The sequence below is a fragment of the Balaenoptera borealis genome, assembly GCF_965194805.1.
Source record: "Balaenoptera borealis genome assembly, chromosome: 2".
NCBI lineage: Eukaryota > Metazoa > Chordata > Mammalia > Artiodactyla > Balaenopteridae > Balaenoptera > Balaenoptera borealis.
Window position 1 is genome coordinate 70,465,857 of NC_138867.1, and position 21,161 is coordinate 70,487,017.

Below are 21,161 nucleotides of genomic sequence, written 5' to 3' on the forward strand. Positions count from 1 at the left end.
ATTTTCATATTAGCAACTAACTTTGCAATACCTTAAATGGGAGATTGATTAAATAAGTGATGTCAATATGGGGATATTAAAATTCAATATAGAAATATATTTAATAATATAGAAAGTTGTCATATTACATAACAGTGACAAAAATATTTTGCCAAACAAAACTAAAATTATATTCCATTAGACACACACACATAGGAATATAAACATTTAAAAGACTAAATTGGTAACATTGTTTATCCCTGTATGCTGATTTTTTCGTTATCTATATTTTCTGGGTTTGTCCAAAAATATGATGTACCTGCTTAAAACTAAATCAGATTAAAAGTGTCAGTATAGCTACCCTGTCTATTTTATACAAAACTTTTAAAATATTATGCCAAGCATTTGTCCCAATTTTTCTGTGTGTTGTGAAGAAATTTACTAGAAAAAATAATCTGCACACTTTATATTTGATGTTGTTTATCAAACAATCATTTGGTAGACACTTTTTTTTTTTCAATTGGCTCTTTGGTTTGTAAAGACTGAAGTTTTTATACACTCTGTGTAACCCATACACCCTTTTTTCTCCACTATTTAAACATAGTAATTCCTCAATAAATTAACAGTTTTAAGTCATTGCTGCTGCTGAAAAACTGCAGCTGAGTTTGAATATATTTGTAGAAATATATATGTCCTGTTTATTAATCAAGAACAAAATATTGCAAATTATTACTTTGTTGTTATGTGCATTTATGAAACACAAATATTATTTCTTTAGTTTCTTTTCAGTGTCAGGAACTATATTTTTTAAAGAATGCATTATACAAATTACCATTCATTCCTCAAATCCACTCAGTCAACCAGAGGAAAAGTACATTAAATAAATCATTACTGGGGGAAAGGAGCTATTCCTTAGTTCCATCAACTATGGTTAAATCAAAAATGGCAAAATATATTTCTCAGTTTGCAACATGGAGAACTATGAAGTTGAAAAACTATAATCTGGCAAGCAGTATATTCTCTTTCCTGTCACATTTGTAAGCAATAGAACTATAGTTACTGTAAGTCTGAACTTCATAACATTTTTATTTGCTGTATATGGTACAGGCTTTATACAGTCTGTTTCATTCCACACACTATAAATTTAAAGTTGAAATACAAATCTCAGAAGTTGAATTGTGCATCACCCCAGGCTTTTATTTAGGATATTTTAAGAATGTTTAATTTTTTTTTCTGAATACAAGTTTGACATTGGTATAAATCTCATTCCTTCTTTTACTACATAAAAAGGCAGCAAAAGCTTTATCTCATTGTCTCAGTCCTTTTTTTTTTTCAGAATAAAATACCAGTAGAAAGAAATGGGAGCCTGTTCTATGTCTCAAAAATAGTAGGTATATGCATCTATGAGAAAGGAACAAGAGTTACTTTATTTCCTTTTCCAAATAAAGCTGTGTGTGTGTGTGTATGTGTAATAAAGAATTTAACCTTTCTCATGTAGAGGTCTGGCTTTGTTCTCAGCTTTAGGCTCTACATGTCCTACATGATAAGAGTATCTTTTCCAGGAGCCTTGGGGCCACACAGCATAGTCTAAAAATGTGACTTATTGTGGGAGTTTTTGTTGATGTGGTATCTGATCTATCTTTAGAGGGGCTAGAGACTAAAGGTCAGTCACTTAAGCATCCAACAATATCCACATGCTTGAGCCCTAGTAAACTCTGGACACCAAGGCATGGGTCAGCTTGTCTCATTGTAAATACTCCATACATATTGTCATGCTTCATTGTCAGGAAATTTAGCACTGTTCATGACTCCACAGGACAAAGACACCTGGAAGCAGAACTTTTCTGTACTCTGTTCCATGCATCTCTTGCATTGGCAGATTTTAATCTGTAACCTTTCACTGTAATAAACTGTACCATGAGTATAATAACTTTTAGTGAGTTCTGTGAGTCCTTTTAGTGAATTGTTACAACTGAGGATGATATTGGGAACCCCCAAACTTACAATTGCTGTCAGAAGTGTGGGTGGTCTTGTGGAACTGCTTACTAACTTTATAGTCTGATAAGATTAAGGCTCAGTGCCTATCATCCATGAGGTAATTGTGTAATTTTTTTAACCCATCAAAAAATGTAGTTCATCAATTCTGCAAATTTTTACTTCTGCTGGGTTTTTTCGCCCGCATTGACACAAATGAAATTATATGATATAGTAAATTACTCCAAATATATATATTACTTAGTACTGAGTGATGAATATTAGCTAATTTTCTAATATTTGAAGATCTGAAAAATCTAATATGATGTTTCAGAACGCTTACACAAAGAAATGGATGTGTGGATAATTAATATACATTCTTCTCAAAGCTATATGGAACATTCTCTAGGATAGATTACATATTAGGTCACAAAAGAAATCTTAACAAATTGAAAAAGATTGAAATCATATCAAGTATTTTTTTCTGACCACAATGGTGTGAAACTAGAAATCAATAACAGGAAGAAAACTGGAAAATTCACAAATGTGGTAATTGAACAACACACCCCTGGACAATCAGGGATCAAGGAAAAAATCAAAAGGAAAATATAAAATATCTTGAAACAAGCAAAATGGAAACACAACATATCAAAACATATGGGTTGCAGCAAAAGTGGTTCCAAGAAGGAAGTTTCTAGCAATAAATGCTTACATTAAGAAAAAAGAAAGGTCTCAAATGAACAACCAACTTTACACCTCAAGGAACTAAAAAAAGATGAATAAACTAAATACAGAATTAGGAGAAGAAGGAGAAAACAAAGATGAGAACAGAAATGATAGAAATAGAAAAACAATAGAAAAGATCAACAAAATTAAGAACTGTTCTTATTAAGATAAATAAAACAGAGAAACTTTTAGCTGATTAAGAAAAAAAATAGAGAAGACAAATAAATAAAATCAGAAATGAAAGCGGGAGATATTACAACTGACACCACACAAATATAAAGGATAATAAGAGATCACTGTGAATAGTCATACACCAACAAATTGGATAACCTAGAAAAATTGGATAAGTTCCTAAAAACATACAGAATCATGAAGACATTCAAGACTCCACAGGACAAGGACAACTGGAAACTTTTCTGGACTCTGTTCCATGCATCTCTTGCCTTGGCTGATTTTAATATATAAAGTATAACCACGAGTATAATAACTTTCAGTGAGTTCTTTGAGTACTTTTAGTAAATTATTAAAACTGAGGATGGTCTTGGGAACCCTTGAACTTGCAGTTGGTGTCAGAAGTGTGTGTGGTCTTATGGACTGCTCACTAACTTTATAGTCAAATAACAAAAATACCATCATAGGAGCTAACATTAGCAATGGATTATTAATTAGTAATTAGCCACATACATGAATCAAAATAGATCATTTATTAAATATGAATTTAACTAATGCATGAATATCCTATGATTCATTTCCTCTTTTTAAATATAATAAAATTAAGGGCTTATTTTCTAGAAATCCTTTGATTAAGTTCATAATGTCTCCATGTATTTCTTAGACATCCAAGTGTCAGAAGGCATGGGAAGTTGTGGAACTCTTGGCCTGCCTCAGTTGTATTTCCACTTGACTGTACTTCTGCTTAAGAACAATGCAAATATGTTTTCATACCAGTATCTTGATATTTTCAAATTCATTATTCTTCTGCTTTTGAACCTTGACTATTCAATGGACCTCGGAGTCAAATTAATTTCCTTCTGACTGAGCATGAGAAGGTTTGTACCAGTCCTCGGCATATTAAAAGTATAGAAGATCAGATTGTTCTTAATGGAAACTGAAGTCTGAATCAAAAACAAACTGCAAAAGTTCATTTTGAAAACTCTATCCCCAATCTCATTTACTATCTGGAGGGTCAAGAGTTTTCTTTTGCTGAACAGATTAAAAATTAGTTTGTCTGAAGTCATTCAGTGATTATCATATATCTAGGATTCAGTTTTCCTGATCACATGATGAACGTGAAAAAAAAAAGTCAAAATTAGGTTTAAACAAACATTGTCCAAGTTTTAAAGTTAAATGTAGAACCAGATTCTATTTTTGCTACCACTTATCAAGTTTTCTTCTGCTCCATTGAAGGATTATCTAAAGATCTCTACACTATATTTCTTTAACAATTTCTTTTCATGCAAAGTCAAACTATAGCATACGCATCTACAATCCTCCTTAAACCTGATGTATGCCCAATCTAATTTCTTTAATATACAGCATGTTCACATTATTGTTATATTTGTTTTTTATTCTATGTTAACTATGCATCTCTTTAGAAAAGTATTAAAAATTCATAATGCCAAGGAAAAGCATAAAAATAATCAATAGATTATGTTTTTGAAATTACATGTTAGAGACCAGACCTTTTAATAATGAAGAAAGAATCCATCCATTCAATTTTTCTTTTCTTCACTCACTGTCCTTCTCCCTCATAGCATTTGTCACAATTGTTACATTACTAATTATTTATTTAATTACTAGTGTTGAGACTCATTACTATCTCCAAAAAATAACATAATTAATCCATTGTTTAGATAATTATTAGTTTAATATTTGAATTCCTTGTGAAACTATAAGCTTCATAGACGCAAACTTACTGTGGATGTGCTCATTAGCATTTGATGTCCATGAACTCAGCACCTAGCATGGAGCCTGGTACCAATAAGGGCTCAATATTTGTTGAATAGAAAAAAGAGTGAATGGATGAAACTTTGTATCAAACCATGGAATTAGTTTTAACAGAGTTACTGTATATGTGTGTTTTTGTGTGTGTGATTGCGTGTGTGTTCAAAAACAGTAGATTATATATTCAAAAGTCCTCTTTTAATCAATTAAATAGAAAATCTCTAGGAGTTTATTTGAAGTTTGTGGTGTTGCTGGTGGACAATGTATAGGAGAAGAGTTGATAGTCTATATATGCTCTTCTCACAGTGCCACTTCCTAGTACTTGGCCCACTCTGATTATCCCTTGTTCATTTTAAAACCTCATCAGAGCAGCAACCACTGTTAACTTCCTCCTGGGTGGAATATATGTTTTCAAAACTGAGCAACTCGATGCATACAACTGATTCCTGATGAATAGTAGATATTTCTTGTTTCAGACCCAGAGCTCCATCTCAGCCTATTTTTATTTTTCATTGATAAGGTTAATATATACTGTATATTGCTTGAAATGGTGATGTGACATCTTTATCTTACTGATATTAAATTATATACAAAGATTTTATAATACTTTTACTTATACAGAAATCATGTTAAAGAATTCATAATTCTAAAGTTGCACTCAATATTTTCTGTCAGTGTTAATACTAATGTTATTATCTTGAAATCTATCATCCAAAGGAAAAATAGAATATGAAACTTCCTCACAAAAGTGTAGGAGTAGTAATTTTGTCTACAATGCTAATAATCCTTGTCACAAAGAAAACATACTCTTATTTGCTGCTCTTGTATTGGAAGTTAGGCAATAAGTCTACATTTAAAGCCTACAAATTAACTTCATTTTCTTCTTAAATTAATGAGAAATATTTCAAGAGTTAGTCAGCAAATGTTTTCTTTCTATTCTCTCCCTCTTATATACACAATCCCCAAAGTGGAAGTAAACAATGAATTTATTGTTTCATATATCCAGTAGAACATATTTAGAGACAAACTATGCTTTGTGAAGAACACGTCAACTGATTTATATATATCAATCATTCAAACACTTATTTTAAAATTAAAATCTTTTAGATAAGAAAATTTTTATTTATTCAAGATAAATATAGCAAAGAACTCTGAACTACCTTAGTTTTCAGTGTAACAACTTTCGAAGAAACTATTTTGTTCTGTTTTACAATATTGTAAATTTAAAAATCATAGTACCTTGAATTTTCTATTTTGATAACAATATTCCATTAATTAAACTCACAATATGAGTTATTTATACTGTCTGTGACTAAGAAACATTTTGAAATAAATAGAAAATTGAAAGAAGAATAGAAAAAATCTTATTTGATGTTTTCAAAGCAATTTCATCATTTCAAACTATCTAATAGCAAATCTATTGAAAGCTAAATAACAGTACAACTTTAGACTTAATATTTAATACTTCAATCATATAATATGTTACATCACTATTCCAGGAATATAAGTTTAAATTATTCATAAAGGATAATTTGATTCTAAAAATGAATTAATAGATATACCTTACATAAGTAATACATCTCATTATCTTGACATATTTTCTTATTGGAAATGCTTATGTTTAACAGTAAATAGATTTTCCTTCTGTCATTTGACAGATTATTTATCTTCCTCAACAAGTATTTTTTTCAAACAAAATTACATTCTTTACAGTGGCAAGAAGACACTTTGTATTTTTAAGTGTAAAATATTTACATTTCATTGCATTTTAGCATTTTAACCCAGAGTAAAAGTTTAGGGAAGCCAGAATAGTGATGGGTTGCCTATAAAATATACAGAGGCACTATTATGATAAATCTACATTTTTTTTAAGTTTTAATATATAAAGACTCCAGAGATCATTAAAAACATACATGAAAATTCTTTAAGTTCAGATTATTATCTTTTTAAGTTAGTTATTACTGATGTATAAAATGCTATTACTGCTTACATATTTATCTATTTGCTAAATTCTTAATAATGTTAGTAGGTTTGTATTGCCTATTTGGAACAAAACAAATCATTATTATAATTTTATCTTAAGTTCTGATACTGGCACTTTTTTTCCTTCATGCCTCACTTTTTCACTCCCCAATTCATTCATTCAAGAAATAAGGAGAACATGAGAGACGTAACAAACATTGCCCTAATTTCTGGGACTGAAGGAGTGAAAACAATAACCATAGTCTTTTGTTCTTATGAAACTCAAAATCTAACAGTGAAGTTGGAAAACTTAAAAATTTAACTAATTCTAATTGCCATAGTATTGTAAATATAAGTTGCGATAGAAGCATATGCAGGATAGACCAAAATATATGAAATTCTTATTGCATGGTCCACATTTAAGGGAAATATTATAACTAAATAAGAAAACCACAGTAATACAGCAAGATAAAAATTTAAAGCAGTAACTGCTTCTTCTGAAGAAATTTTGATAGCTTGAGTAATGAAGGACTTCAAAATAATAAAAAGAGACTTAGATAACTATCAATAGGAAATTACTTTCTCTGCCAATGCCAAGGTAATATCTTAAGGTCCCTTCATTGTAGCACCATAGAGACAGGTATACCTATGTTGTAGTGGCAAGATTTAACATAATTGGTTATAAGCATGTATCTAGCGTTTACATCCATTTTTATGAATTTATGTAATGGCAAATAGGAAATAAAAAAGACCATTTCTGCTGAAATACAATCCTTGAAGACTTCATACTTCTAAGTCTCAACTTTGAAAGAGATGGAGAATTTTTTGTGATTCCCATATCAGCCGTGTCATAAAGAAATAATAAATCCAATATAAATCAGCATGGATGTCCATGGAATGTGGATGAAGTCAGAATACAAGTTCTGAAAGAACAGAGGATGGGGCAAAAATGGACAGCTAAAAAAACACACAAAAATATAGCAGAAAGAAAAATAAAACAGTAATCACGAAAAATGTATATGTACCCTTCTGTTGAGAGAGATTTTTTTTTTTTTTTTTTAATTTTTGACTGTGTTGGGTCTTCGTTTCTGTGTGAGGGCTTTCTCTAGTTGCGGCAAGCGGGGGCCACTCTTCATCGCGGTGCGCGGGCCTCTCACTATCGCAGCCTCTCTTGTTGCGGAGCACAGGCTCCGGACGCGCAGGCTCAGTAGTTGTGACTCACGGGCCCAGTTGCTCCGCGGCATGTGGGATCTTCCCAGACCAGGGCTCGAACCCGTGTCCCCTGCATTGGCAGGCAGATTCTCAACAACTACGCCCCCAGGGAAGCCCGAGAGAGAGATTTTTAAAGACTGGATATTTCCATCTCCTCAACCCTAAAAACTAGGACATTGACTCATGCAAAAAAAAAAAAAAGACAATAGTATTAGTCATGAGATTTGAAAGTGATGGAAGGAGGAAGAAGGCAAAGGGTTATAAACTATGGGAACAGTAAAATATTAAAAAGAACATGGAATATACAAAACGTAAATTTACAATAAATTTATACAATGGAGATCATGTAGTGATGGTGATGGGAGATTGTAATCAGAGATGAGATGTAGCAAGTTAGGAGCCAAATCATTAGGGACCATTAATCCAAGGTAGAGTTTAGTTAGGAAGGCCAGTATCATTGTCTAAGAACACCTCAATCAGATTTACAATTTAGAAAGTCCATTCTGTTTGCACTGTGAAGGATAGATTGCAGTCAGGAAGAACTTGTTAGAGAACTTGTTTTAATAAAACAGAGACGATATATTGGAAGTAAATATGGCTACAGATAAAGTACCAAAAAAGAGTTTTGACAGGTAGAAATTACAGGACCTGGTGAGTGATTAGAATTAGAACAGAGAATAGGTTCAATGTAAGGATGGCCCCATTTTTCTGGCACAACCATTTCAGAAAGTAAGGCTTCAAAAATAAGAGAGATAGTGGGCTAATAATGGTGAATTACAGATAAGTAGGGCTGTTGACAAATATTATCCAGTGGCTGAGTCTGTGCCATCATAGACTCCTTTTTCTGATAATATGTTTCATTTATAGGACAAGAACATAAATGATCCAAGATTAGTCAATCACAGTACCTCAACCCTTTGTCTTCAGTGACTACTGTATGAATGTCTCAGAATCCTGCCGTCTCTGAGACTTGGTTCTACCCCTGAATTCACTGCTGTTCTTTTAAATTAGTTTTCCTATTTTCAAATTTATTAGCTTAAACTAGTTTGATTTAGGTTTTTATCACTTGTAATCAGATGACTCATAAGTAGTACAGTGGGTGCAGAATGTAGTAAGTTAGATGGCTTTAAATTATCTGCACATGCCAAAATATTATTAAATTATAATGGTAGGAATATTCGGTAGCAAAATAAAATTACATACCCATGAATTTAATACCCCTTTCTCCCAATATGTTTGAAAATATTTTAAAAGGACGAAAAAATGAGTAAAAAATGCAAACACTATGAAAATAGCAAATGTTATTTGGAAAAGAGCCAAATACCACAACTAAAAAAATTTAAATTATTTACATTAAAAATTTTAAAGAGCATTTATAGAGCAGACTAGACATAGGTAAAGAGAGAATTCAATATTTGAATGTGGATCTGAACAAATTTTTGAAAATCATAACATAAATATAAGGAGAAAGAATATATGAAACAAAGGTTAGGAAAAATAGAGAATAAATTGAGAGGATCAGACATATGATAGTTGAAGTTCCAAAAGGAAATAATAAAGAAATGAAGGCATATATCATATTAAAAACAATAATTGATAATTTTTCAGAAAGTATGTAAAACACAAATCTTCAGATTCAGGAAGGCTTATGACTCACAAGCAGGAATGTTTCATTTATCTATAAAATAGATAACACTGGTATGTACATTATAAGAAAAATTTAGCAATTTTCTCTCAACCCCTTCGAGAAATCTGGGTGAAAAGTGATAAGTCAATGAAAACTTTAATAATAGAAAAATGAAAAAGTGCTGTGTATTACTGGATAGCTCATTTATTCAAAGACCTTTTGAAATAATGAAATTCCTCATTATCAAGAGTTTGTTTGGCTTAATTTGAGTAGTTTTGTTTACAGTATTGAGCATAATATTGAGTCTATATTGAGCATATTATACTTTATATTCATTATAGTAATATGTGTTTAAGAAAGAGGTTGTGTTCTATTTAGGACATATATATAAATATATACATACATATATACATATATATGTGACATATATATATAACATACATATGGTTTTATAATAGTGTCAAGTTCCACATGTTCTATAAGTTAAAATTCTATTAAAAACTTTCTTCTTCACCTAACTAGTGTATTTTCAAAATAAAGAAAACAAGGTCAATATTATCTAAAAATATTTTAAATTTTTAATAATAATTATGAATGTTTTGATCAAAGTAAAAATTAAAAGGCAATAGGCAATGCACTGGACCTTCATTGTCACTGAATTAGACAAGGCAAAACCGTTTAGCACAAAGAAATATTACACAGCAGACTCAGTATATGTGGAATATTAACAGGATTGATTTTCTTGAACACAATATCCCTTGAAATTATATCAAGGGAAAAAGAAAATAACCTGACATTTTAAAAGTGTCAATAATGTTTTAATATAATGAATAAATGCAGAGGAATAGTAAGCTTTTACAAACATCAGCTTGTCATTTTCTTAGTATATCAAACAACGCACATTCTGTGGAATAAATAACTTGACAAGTGCATACCGGTTAAACATGTGCATAACCACAAAGCCAAGGAAATCTTACCACCTCTGTCAATACACTCAACATGAAATGTCAATAAGATCATATATAACAATCTCCAAAAGAAACTGAAAGAAAATGAAATGCCAAAAGCAATAGGTCAAGAGAAAAGCAGAGTTAGGAGTGAGGTGGACGAAGGGCATCTCAGTGTCAGTAAGTCTCTGGCAAAATACATCTAAAATCAACAAACTGCTCGAAGAAGACATTTGAAATCACAGACATGGAACAGAAATAACTTCCCTAGCAATCCAAATATCAGGGAGTATTCTCAAGGCTTAATCTCTCCCCTTTTTCTTGGCATAAATGTCTTTCCTATCCCTGTCTCCCTACAGAAGAATTAATGATTGATATTCAGTATGTATGTCAACAGAAGCCATGAATGTTAATTTTAGACTTCAGTAATGACTAAGTCACAGTCAGAGCCTAATGGAATAGCCACTATGACAAGAAAATAAGGCTTAAACCAGCATAGGTTATTTAAAAGAGATAAGCATGGAAAAGAGAGATGTGGTGTTACCCTATTGTATGTTGTGAACATACAAATATTTAAGATGAGCAACCATGGGAATCTGATAGAGTATTAGAGTTAATAGGGAAGAACCAGTAAGAAATGGTAGTATGGTAGGAATTTTAATTGGCACTTCTAAATGAGGTGGAGAAAGCAGATAATGTTTTGTTCAGTCAGTTTATCAGAGCTGCTTTGTGTCATAATAAGATGTTGGTTATACATAGGAGTTACTAAGATGTTGGTTGAACAGAAAGCCAGTCATTAGAATGGCATAATATTCAAGGTCCTCCCAGTATGCTATGACATTTATAATATTTAAATAAAGAAAGAAATAAGCTAGGAACAGTCAATATTCTTGATTATTATCTTATCAATGAGGGCAAGTTGATTTAGGATCAAACAGTACAAAGAAACAAATATTAGGAGAGACAAGTAACAGGCTAAGCCACTAAAAATGAGTCCGAAGAAATATGATTATTTATTTAAGGGAAAAATCAAGCAATTTAAAGAAAGAAACTGCAGTTGTAAAAAGTGTGTAAGAGAAAAACATTATGAAATCATAATCAACTCTATTGATTGTATAATTGTCCGTTCTGCAGATACCAAGACCTGAGACATGATCTTTTCCCTAGCTAGACTTTGAGCATATTACCAGCCCCCCTCTCTTACCACCCCTCATACCCAAAGAAGGAAGAAAGGAAACTAATCTTGTGGACTGTGCACAGGGTAAGATGAGCAGGCAAGACTCAGTCACTGTTTCAATTTCTTAACCTTCATGAGTACTGCATAATTTACAAATCATTGTGTAAGCAAGTCAGTTTTGTCCAATGACAAACATCTTGGAAGATGAGCATCGGCAGTTAGCAGCTGTTATTTTTTAAATAATTTATTGAGGTGAAATTCACATAACAAACTAAACCATTTTAAAGTAACTAATTTGGTAGTAGTTAATATGTTCACAATGTTGTATAACCAACATTTGTATCTAGTTCCAAAACATTTCAATCACTCCAAAGTAAGCCCCTTACTTTTAAGTGGTTTCTTCTTCCTTTTCCTCCCTCCTGGGCCCTGGAAACCTCCAATCTACATTCTGTTCCTATGAATTTCATCTATTTCAGGTATTTTGTATAAATGGAATCATACTATATGTGACTTTTTGTTTGGCTTCTTTCACTTGCCATAATATTTTGTAGGTTATTCCATGTTGTTTCATATATCATACTTTATTTCTCTTTATAACTGAAAAATATTCCAATATGTCTATCTATCTATCTATCATCTATCTATCTATCTATCTATCTATAGATAGATAGATAGATATACACACACACTATTCAGTTATCCATTTGTCATTGATGGACATTCTAGTTGTTTTCACCTTTTGGCTATTGTGAGTAGTGCTGCAGCGAACTGTGTGAACATGTGCATATTTCAGTACCTGTTTTTGATTCTTTGGGATATATACCTAGAAGTGGAATTGCAGGACCATATGATATTTCTATATTTAACTGTTTGTGGAATCATCAAATTGTTTTCCATAGTGGCTTACCATTTCACATTCCCACCAGCACTGTACAGGTGTTTCAATTTCTCCACATCCTTGTCAACATTTGTGCATGAGTTAGTTTTAATTATTGCTATCCTGGTTGATTTTAAGTAATACTTCATTGTGGTTTTGATTTGTATTTCTCTAGTGACTAATGATTTTGAACATCTTTTCAAGCGCTTGATGTCTGTATAGCATTTTTTTAACGTCTTTATTGGAGTATAATTGCTTTACAATATTGTGTTAGTTTCTGCTGTATAACAAAGTGAATCAGCTATATGTATACATATATCCCCATATCCGCTTCCTCTTGCATATCCCTCCTACCCTCCGTATACCACCCCTCTAGGTGTTCACAAAGCACCGAGCTGATCTCCCTGTGCTATGCTGCTGCTTCCCACTAGCTATATATTTTACATTTGGTAGTATATATATGTCAATGTTACTCTCTCACTTCATCTCAGCTTAACTTTCCCCTCCCCATGTCCTCAAGTCCATTCTCTACGTCTATGTCTTTATTCCTGTCCTACCCTTAGGTTCATTAGAAACTTTTTTTTTTAGATCCCATATATATGTGTTAGCATACAGTATTTGTTTTTCTCCTTCTGACTTACTTCACTCTGTATGACAGTCTCTAGATCCATCCACATCACTACAAACAACTCAATTTCGTTTATTTTTTTTATGGCTGAGTAATATTCCATTGTATATATGTGCCACATCTTCTTTATCCTTTCATCTGTGGATGGACACTTAGGTTGCTTCCATGTCCTGGCTATTGCAAATAGTGCTGCAGTGAACATTGTGGTACATGACTCTTTTTGAATTATGGATTTCTCGGGATATATGCCCAGATGTGGGATTGCTGGGTCATATGGTAGTGCTATTTTTAGTTTTTTAAGGAATCTGCATGCTGTTCTCCATAGTGGCTGTATCCATTTACATTTCCACCCACAATGCAAGAGGGTTCCCTTCTCTCCACACCCTCTCCAGCATTTATTGTCTGTAGATTATTTGATGATGGCCATTCTGACTGTTGTGAGTTGATACCTCATTGTAGTTTTTTTTTTTTTTTTTTTAACAACAGCTCCTGTTTTTTAATTTTTATTTATGTATTTATTTATGGCTGTGTTGGGTCTTCGTTTCTGTGCGAGGGCTTTCTCCAGTTGCGGCAAGCGGGGGCCACTCTTCATCACGGTGCGCGGGCCTCTCACTATCGCGGCCTCTCTTGTTGCGGAGCACAGGCTCCAGACGCGCAGGCTCAGTAATTGTGGCTCACGGGCCTAGTTGCTCCGCGGCATGTGGGATCTTCCCAGACCAGGGCTCAAACCCGTGTCCCCTGCATTAGCAGGCAGATTCTCAACCACTGCGCCACCAGGGAAGCCCCCTCATTGTAGTTTTGATTTGCATTTCTCTTAATGATCAGTGATGTTAAGCATCCTTTCATGTGTTTGTTAGCAATCTGTATATCTTCTTTGGAGAAATGTCTATTTAGGACTTCTGCCAATTTTTGGATTAGGTTGTTTGTTTTTTTGATATCGAGCTGCCTGTATATTTGGAGATTAATCCTTTGTCAGTTGTTTCATTTGCAAATATTTTCTCCCATTCTTAGGGTTGTCTTTTCATCTTGTTTATGGTTCCCTTTCCTGTGCAAAAGCTTTTAAGTTTCACTAGGTCTCATTTGTTTATATTTGTTTTTAATTCCATTTCTCTAGGAGGTGGGTCAAAAAGAATCTTGCAGTGATTTATGTCATAGAGTGTTTTGCCTATGTTTTCCTATAAGAGTTTTATAGCGTCTGGCCTTATATTTAGATCTTTAATCCATTTTGAGTTTATTTTTGTGTATGGTGTTAGGGAGTGTTCTAATTTCATTCTTTTACATGTAGCTGTCCAGTTTTACCAGCACAACTTATTGAAGAAGCTGTCTTTTCTCCATTGTATATCTTTCCTCCTTTATCAAAGATAAGGTGACCATATGTGTGTGGGATTATCTCTGGGCTTTCTATCCTGTTCCATTGATCTATATTTCTGTTTTGTGCCAGTACCATACTGTCTTGATTACTGTAGCTTTGTAGTATAGTCTGAAGTCAGGGAGCCTGATTCCTCCAGCTCCGTTTTTCTTTCTCAAGATTGCTTTTGCTATTCGGGGTCTTTTGTATTTCCATACAAATTGTGCAATTTTTTGTTCTGGTTCTGTGAAAAATGACATTGGTAGTTTGATAGGGATTGCATTGAATCTGTAGATTGCTTTGGGGAGTATAGTCATTTTCACAATGTTGATTCTTCCAATCCAAGAACATGGTATATATCTCTCCCTCTGTTTGTATCATCTTGAATTTCTTTCATCAGTGTCTTATAGTTTTCTGCATACAGGTCTTTTGTCTCCTTAGGTAGGTTTATTCCTAGGAATTTTATTGTTTTTGTTGCAGTGGTAAATGTGAGTATTTCCTTAATTTCTCTTTCAGATTTTTCATTATTAATGTATAGGAATGCAAAAGATTTCTGTGTATTAATTTTGTATCCTGCTACTCTACCAATTCATTGATTAGCTCTAGTAGTTTTCTGGTAGCATCTTTAGGATTCTCTGTGTATAGTATCATGTCATCTGCAAACAGTGACAGCCTTACTTCTTTTCCAATTTGGATTCCTTTTATTTCTTCTCTGATAGCTGTGGCTAAAACTTCGGAAACTATGTTGAATAACAGTGGTGAGAGTGGGCAACGTTGTCTTGTTCCTGATCTTAGTGGAAATGGTTTCAGTTTTTCACCATTGAGGACAATGTTGGCTGTGGGTTTGTCATATATGGCCTTTATTATGTTGAGGTAAGTTCCCTGTATGCCTACTTTCTGGAGGGTTTTTATCATAAATGGGTGTTGAATTTTGCTGAAAGCCTTTTCTCCATCTATTGAGATTATCATATGGTTTTTACACTTCAATTTGTTAATATGGTGTATCACATTGATTGATTTGCATATATTGAAGAATCCTTGCAATCCTGGGAAAACCCCACTTGATCATGGTGTATGATCCTTTTAATGTGCTGTTGGATTCTGTTTGCTAGTATTGTGTTGAGGATTTTTGCATCTATGTTCATAAGAGATATTGGCCTTAGCTTTCTTTTTTTGTGACATTTTTGTCTGGTTTTGGTATCAGGGTGATGGTGGCCTTGTAGGATGAGTTGGGGAGTGTTCCTCCCTCTGCTATATTTTGGAAGAGTTTGAGAAGGATAGGTCTTAGCTCTTCTCTAAATGTTTGATAGAATTTGCCTGTAAAGCCATCTGGTCCAGGCGTTTGTTTGTTGGAAGATTTTTAATCACAGTTTCAATTACAGTGCTTGTGATTGGTCTGTTTACATTTTCTATTTCTTCCTGGTTCAGGCTTGGAAGGTTGTGCTTTTCAAATAATTTGCTCATTTCTTCCAGGTTGTCCATTTTATTGGTATATAGTGACTTGTAGTAATCTCTCATGATCCTTTGTATTTTTGCAGTATCAGTTGTTACTTCTCCTTTTTCATTTCTAATTCTGTTGATTTGAGTCTTCTCCCTTTTTTCTTGATGAGTCTTGCTAATGGTTTATCAATTTTGTTTATCTTCTCAAAGAACCAGCTTTTAGTTCCATTCATCTTTCCTAACATTTCCTTCATTTCTTTTTCATTTATTTCTGATCTGATCTTTATGATTTCTTTCCTTCTGCTAACTTTGGGGTTTTGTTGTTCTTCTTTCTTTAATTGCTTTAGGTGTAAGTTTAGTTTGTTTATTTGAGGTTTTTTTTGTTTCTTGATGTAGGATTGTATTGTTATAAACTTCCCTCTTAGAACTGCTTTTGCTGCATCCCATAGGTTTTGGGTTATTGTGTTTTCATTGTTATTTGTTTCTAGGTATTTTTTGATTTCCTCTTTGATTTCTTCAGTGATCTCTTGGTTATTTAGTAGCATACTTTTTATCCTCCACGTGTTTGTCATTTTTACGGATATTTTCCTGTAATTGATATCTCATCTCAAGGCGTTGTTGTCAGAAAAGATACTTGATATGATTTCAATTTTCGTAAATTTACCAAGGCTTGATTTGTGACCCAAGATATGATATATCCTGGAGAATGTTCCATGAGCACTTGAGAAGAAAGTGTACTCTGTTGTTTTTGGATGGAGTGTCCTATAAATATCAATTAAGTCCATCTAGTTTAATGCATCATTTAAGGCTTGTGTTTCCTTATTTATTTTCATTTTGCATGATCTGTCCATTGGTGAAAGTGGGTGTTAAAATCCCCTACTATGATTGTATTACTGTCGATTTCCCCTTTTATGGCTGTTAGCATTTGCCTTATGTATTGAGGTGCCCCTATGTTGGATGCATAAATATTTACAACTGTTATATCTTCTTCTTTGATTGACTCCTTGATCATTATGTAGTGTCCTTCTTTGTCTCTCTTAATAGTCTTTATTTTAAAGTCTATTTTCTCTGATATGAGAATTGCTACTCCACGTTTCTGTTGATTTCCATTTGCATGGAATATCTTTTTCCATCCCCTCACTTTTGGTCTGTATGTGTCCCTAGGTCTGAAGGGGGTCTCTTGTAGACAGCATATATACAGGTCTTGTATCCATTCAGCCAGTTTATGGCTTTTGGTTGGAGCATTTAATCTATTTACCTCTAAGTTAATTATTGATATGTATGTTCCTATTACCATTTTCTTAAATGTTTTGGGTTTGTTATTGTTGGTCTTTTCCTTCTCTTGTGTTTCCTGCCTAGAGCAGTTCCTTTACATTTGTTGTTAACCTGGTTTGGTGGTGCTGACTTCTCTTAACTTTTGCTTGTCTGTAAAAGTTTTAATTTCTCCATCAAATCTGAATGAGATCCTTGCTGTGTAGAGTAATCTTGGTTGTAGTTTTTTCCCTTTCATCACTTTAAATATGTCCTGCCACACCTTTCTGGCTTGCAGAGTTTTTGCTGAAAGGTCAGCTCTTGACCTAATGGGATTCCCTTGTATGTTATTTGTTGCTTTTCCCTTGTTGCTTTTAATATTTTTTCTTTGTTTTTTTTTTTTTTTTTTTTTTTTGATAGTTTGAGTAACAGGTGTCTTGGCATGTTTCTCCTTGGATTTATCCTGTATGGGACTCTCTGAACTTCCTGGACTTGATTGACTATTTCCTTTCCCATATTAGGGAATTTTTCAACTATAATCTCTTCAAATATTTTCTCTGTCCCTTTCTTTTTCTCCTCTTCTTCTGGAACCCCTATAATTCAAATGTTGGTGCATTTAATGTTGTCCCACAGGTCACTGAGACTGTCCTCAATTCTTTTCATTCTTTTTTCTTTATTCTACTCTGCGGTAGTTATTTCCACTATTTTATCTTCCAGGTCACTTATCTGTTCTTCTGCCTCAGTTATTCTGCTATTGATTCCTTCTAGAGAATTATCAATTTCATTTATTGTGATGTTCATCACTGTTTGTTTGCTCTTTAGTTCTTCTAGCTCCTTGTTAAACGTTTCTTGTATTTTCTTCATTCTATTTTCAAGATTCCAGATGATCTTTACTGTCTTTACTATGAATTCTTTTTCAGGCAGACTACCTATTTCCTCTTCATTTGTTTGGTCTGCTGGGTGTTCACTTTGCTCCTTCATCTGCTGTGTATTTCTCTGTCTTCTCATTTTGCTTAACTTACTGTGTTTGGGGTCTCCTTTTCACAGGCTGCATCTTCATAGTTCCCGTTGGTTTTGGTGTCTGCCCCCAATGGGTAAATTTGGTTCAGTGACTTGTGTAGGCTTCCTGGTGGAGGGGACTGGTGCTTGTGTTCTGGTGGATGATGCTGGATCTTGTATTTCTGGTGGGCAGGAACACGTCTGGTGGTGTGTTTTGGGGTGTCTGTGAACTTATTCTGATTTTAGGCAGCCTCTCTGCTAATGGGTGGGTTGGTGTTCCTGTCTCTTATTCGTTTGGCATGGGGTGTCCAGCAGTGGAGTTTGCTGGTCGTTGAGTGGAGCTGGGTCTTAATTTTGACGCAGAGAGTTCTGGGAGAGCTCTTGCTGATTGGTATTATTTGGGGCCAGGATGTCTCTGGTGGTCCAACGTCCTGAACTCAGCTCTCCTACCTCAGAGGCTCAGGCCTGATACCCAGCTGGAGCACCAAGACCCTATCAGCCACATATGTTAGAAGAAAAGGGAGAAAAAATGAAAGAAAGAAAAATATATAAATAAATTGAAGTTATTAAAATAAAATAAAAAAAGTTTAAGTAAAAAAAAAAAGGAGAGAGCAACCAAACCAATAAACAAATCCAACAATGATAACAAGTGCTAAAACTATACTAAGATAAATATAAAAATCAGAAACTAGTCAGTCGCATACAGCAAACTCCAAGTCTACAGTTGCTCCCAAAGTCCACCACCTCAATTTGGGATGATTCATTGTCTATTCAGGTATTCCACAGATGCAGGGTACATCATGTTGATTGTGGAGATTTAATCCACTGTTCCTGAGGCTGCATGGAGAAATTTACCTTTCTCTTCTTTGTTCGCACAGATCCTGGGGTTCAGCTTTGGATTTGGCCCCACATCTGCATTTAGGTCGCCCTCTGGCATCTGTTCTCTCCCCAGACAGGAGGAGATTAAAGAAGCAGCTGATTAGGGGGCTCTGGCTCACTGAGGCTGGGGGAAGGGAGGAGTATGGAATGTGGGGCGAGCCTGTGGCAGCAGAGGCCAGTATGACTTTGCAACAGCCTGAGGCATGCTGTATTTTCTACTGGGGAAGTTGTCCCTGGATCACAGGACCCTTCCTGTGGCAGGCTGCACAGGCTCCCCAAGGGGTGTGGATAGTGACCTGTGCTTGCACACAGGCTTCTTGGTGGCTTTAGCAGCAGCCTTAACGTTTCATGGAACACTTAGCCCGTCTCTGGCGTCTGTGCTGATAGCTGTGGCTCATGCCCATCTCTGAAGCTCCTTTAGGCAGTGTTCTGAATCTCCTCTCCTTGCACACCCCAAAACAATTGTCTCTTGCCTCTTAGGCACGTCCAGACTTTTTCCCGGACTCCCTCCCGTTTAGCTGTGGTGCACTTGCCCCCTTCAGGCTGTGTTCACGCAGCCAACCCCAGTCCCTGGGATCTGACCTCTGAAGCCTGAGCCTCAGCTCCCATCCCCCACCCGCCCTGGCCGGTGAGCAGACAAGCCTCTCAGGTTGGTGAGTGCTGGTCAGCACTGATCCTCTGTGCGGGAATCTCTCTGCTTTGCCCTCCCCACCTCTGTTGCTGCTCTCTCTTCTGTGGCTCCGAAGCTTCCCCCCTCTGCCCACCCCCCTTCCCTACCAGTGAAGGTGTTTCCTAGTGTGTGGAAACTTTTCCTCCTTCACAGCTCCCTCCTCGAGGTGCAGGTCCCATCTCTATTCTTTTGTCTCTGTTTTTTCTTTTTTCTTTTGCCCTACCCAGTACTTGGGGAGTTTCTTGCCTTTTGGGAAATCTGAGGTCTTCTGCCAGCATTCAGTAGGTGTTCTGTATAAGTTGTTCCACATGTAAATGTATTTCTGATGTATTTGTGGGGAGGAAGGTGATCTCCATGTCTTACTACTCCACCATCTTGAAGGTCAATCTATATAGCTTCTTTATAGAAATGTCTATTCAAGTCGTTTGCACATTTTTTAATTGGGTGGTTTCTCTTTTTGTTGTTGAGCTGTTAGAGTTCTTTATATGTTCTGGGACCTAGGAGTTATTAGATATATGTTTTGCAGATATTATCTCTTATTCTGTAGGTGGTCATTTTACTCTTTTGATAATGTCTTTTGGTGCACAAAAGTTTTTAATTTTGATGAAATCTAATTTATCCATTTTTTTCTTTTTTGCTTGTGCTTTTGTGTCATATCTAAGAATCCACTGCCAAATCCAAAGTCATGAAGATTTACCCCTGAGTTTTCTTCTAAGAATTTTATGGTTTTCGCACTTATATGTATGCTGTTGATCCATTTTGGGTTAATTTTTGTATATAGTATGAGGTATGGCTGCAACTTCTGTTTTGCAAGTTGAAATCTATTTTTCAAAGTACAATTTGTTGACAAAGATTATTCTTTGCCCTACTGAATGGTCTTGGTTATTGAAAATTAATTGACCATAGAGGTGTAGGTTTATTTCTGGTCTCTCAATTCTATTTCATTGTTCTATGTTTATCCTTATGCTCAGACTACATTACTTTGATTACTGAGTTTCACAGTAAATTTTGAAAACTGGAAGTTTAACTTCTTCAACTTCTGTCTTCTTTTTCAAGACTTCTTTTTATTACTCAGGGGCCTTTGCAATTACACCTGAGTCTGAGGTTTGGATTTTCCATTTCTGAGAAAAAGACTGTTGGTATCATGATAGGAATTACATTGAATCTGTACATCACTTTGGGTGGTATTGACATCTTAACAACATTAAGTCTTACAATCTATAAACATGAGATATATTTTCATTTATTTAGGTCTTCTTTAATTTGTTTTGCCAGTAGTTTATAAATCTCAGTGTATAACTCTTTAGTTTAGGTGAGTAAATTTATTCCTAAGTATTTCATTCTTTTGGATGCTATTGTAAATGGAATTGTTTTCTTAATTTCCTTTTCAGATTATTAATTCCTTTTTGAATTGTTAATTATATATAATACAACTGGAGTTTTTGTTTTGATCTTATAACCTGTACCTTTACTGAATTTATTAGTTCTAGAGTTTGTGTGAGTGTGTGTGTGTATGATGTG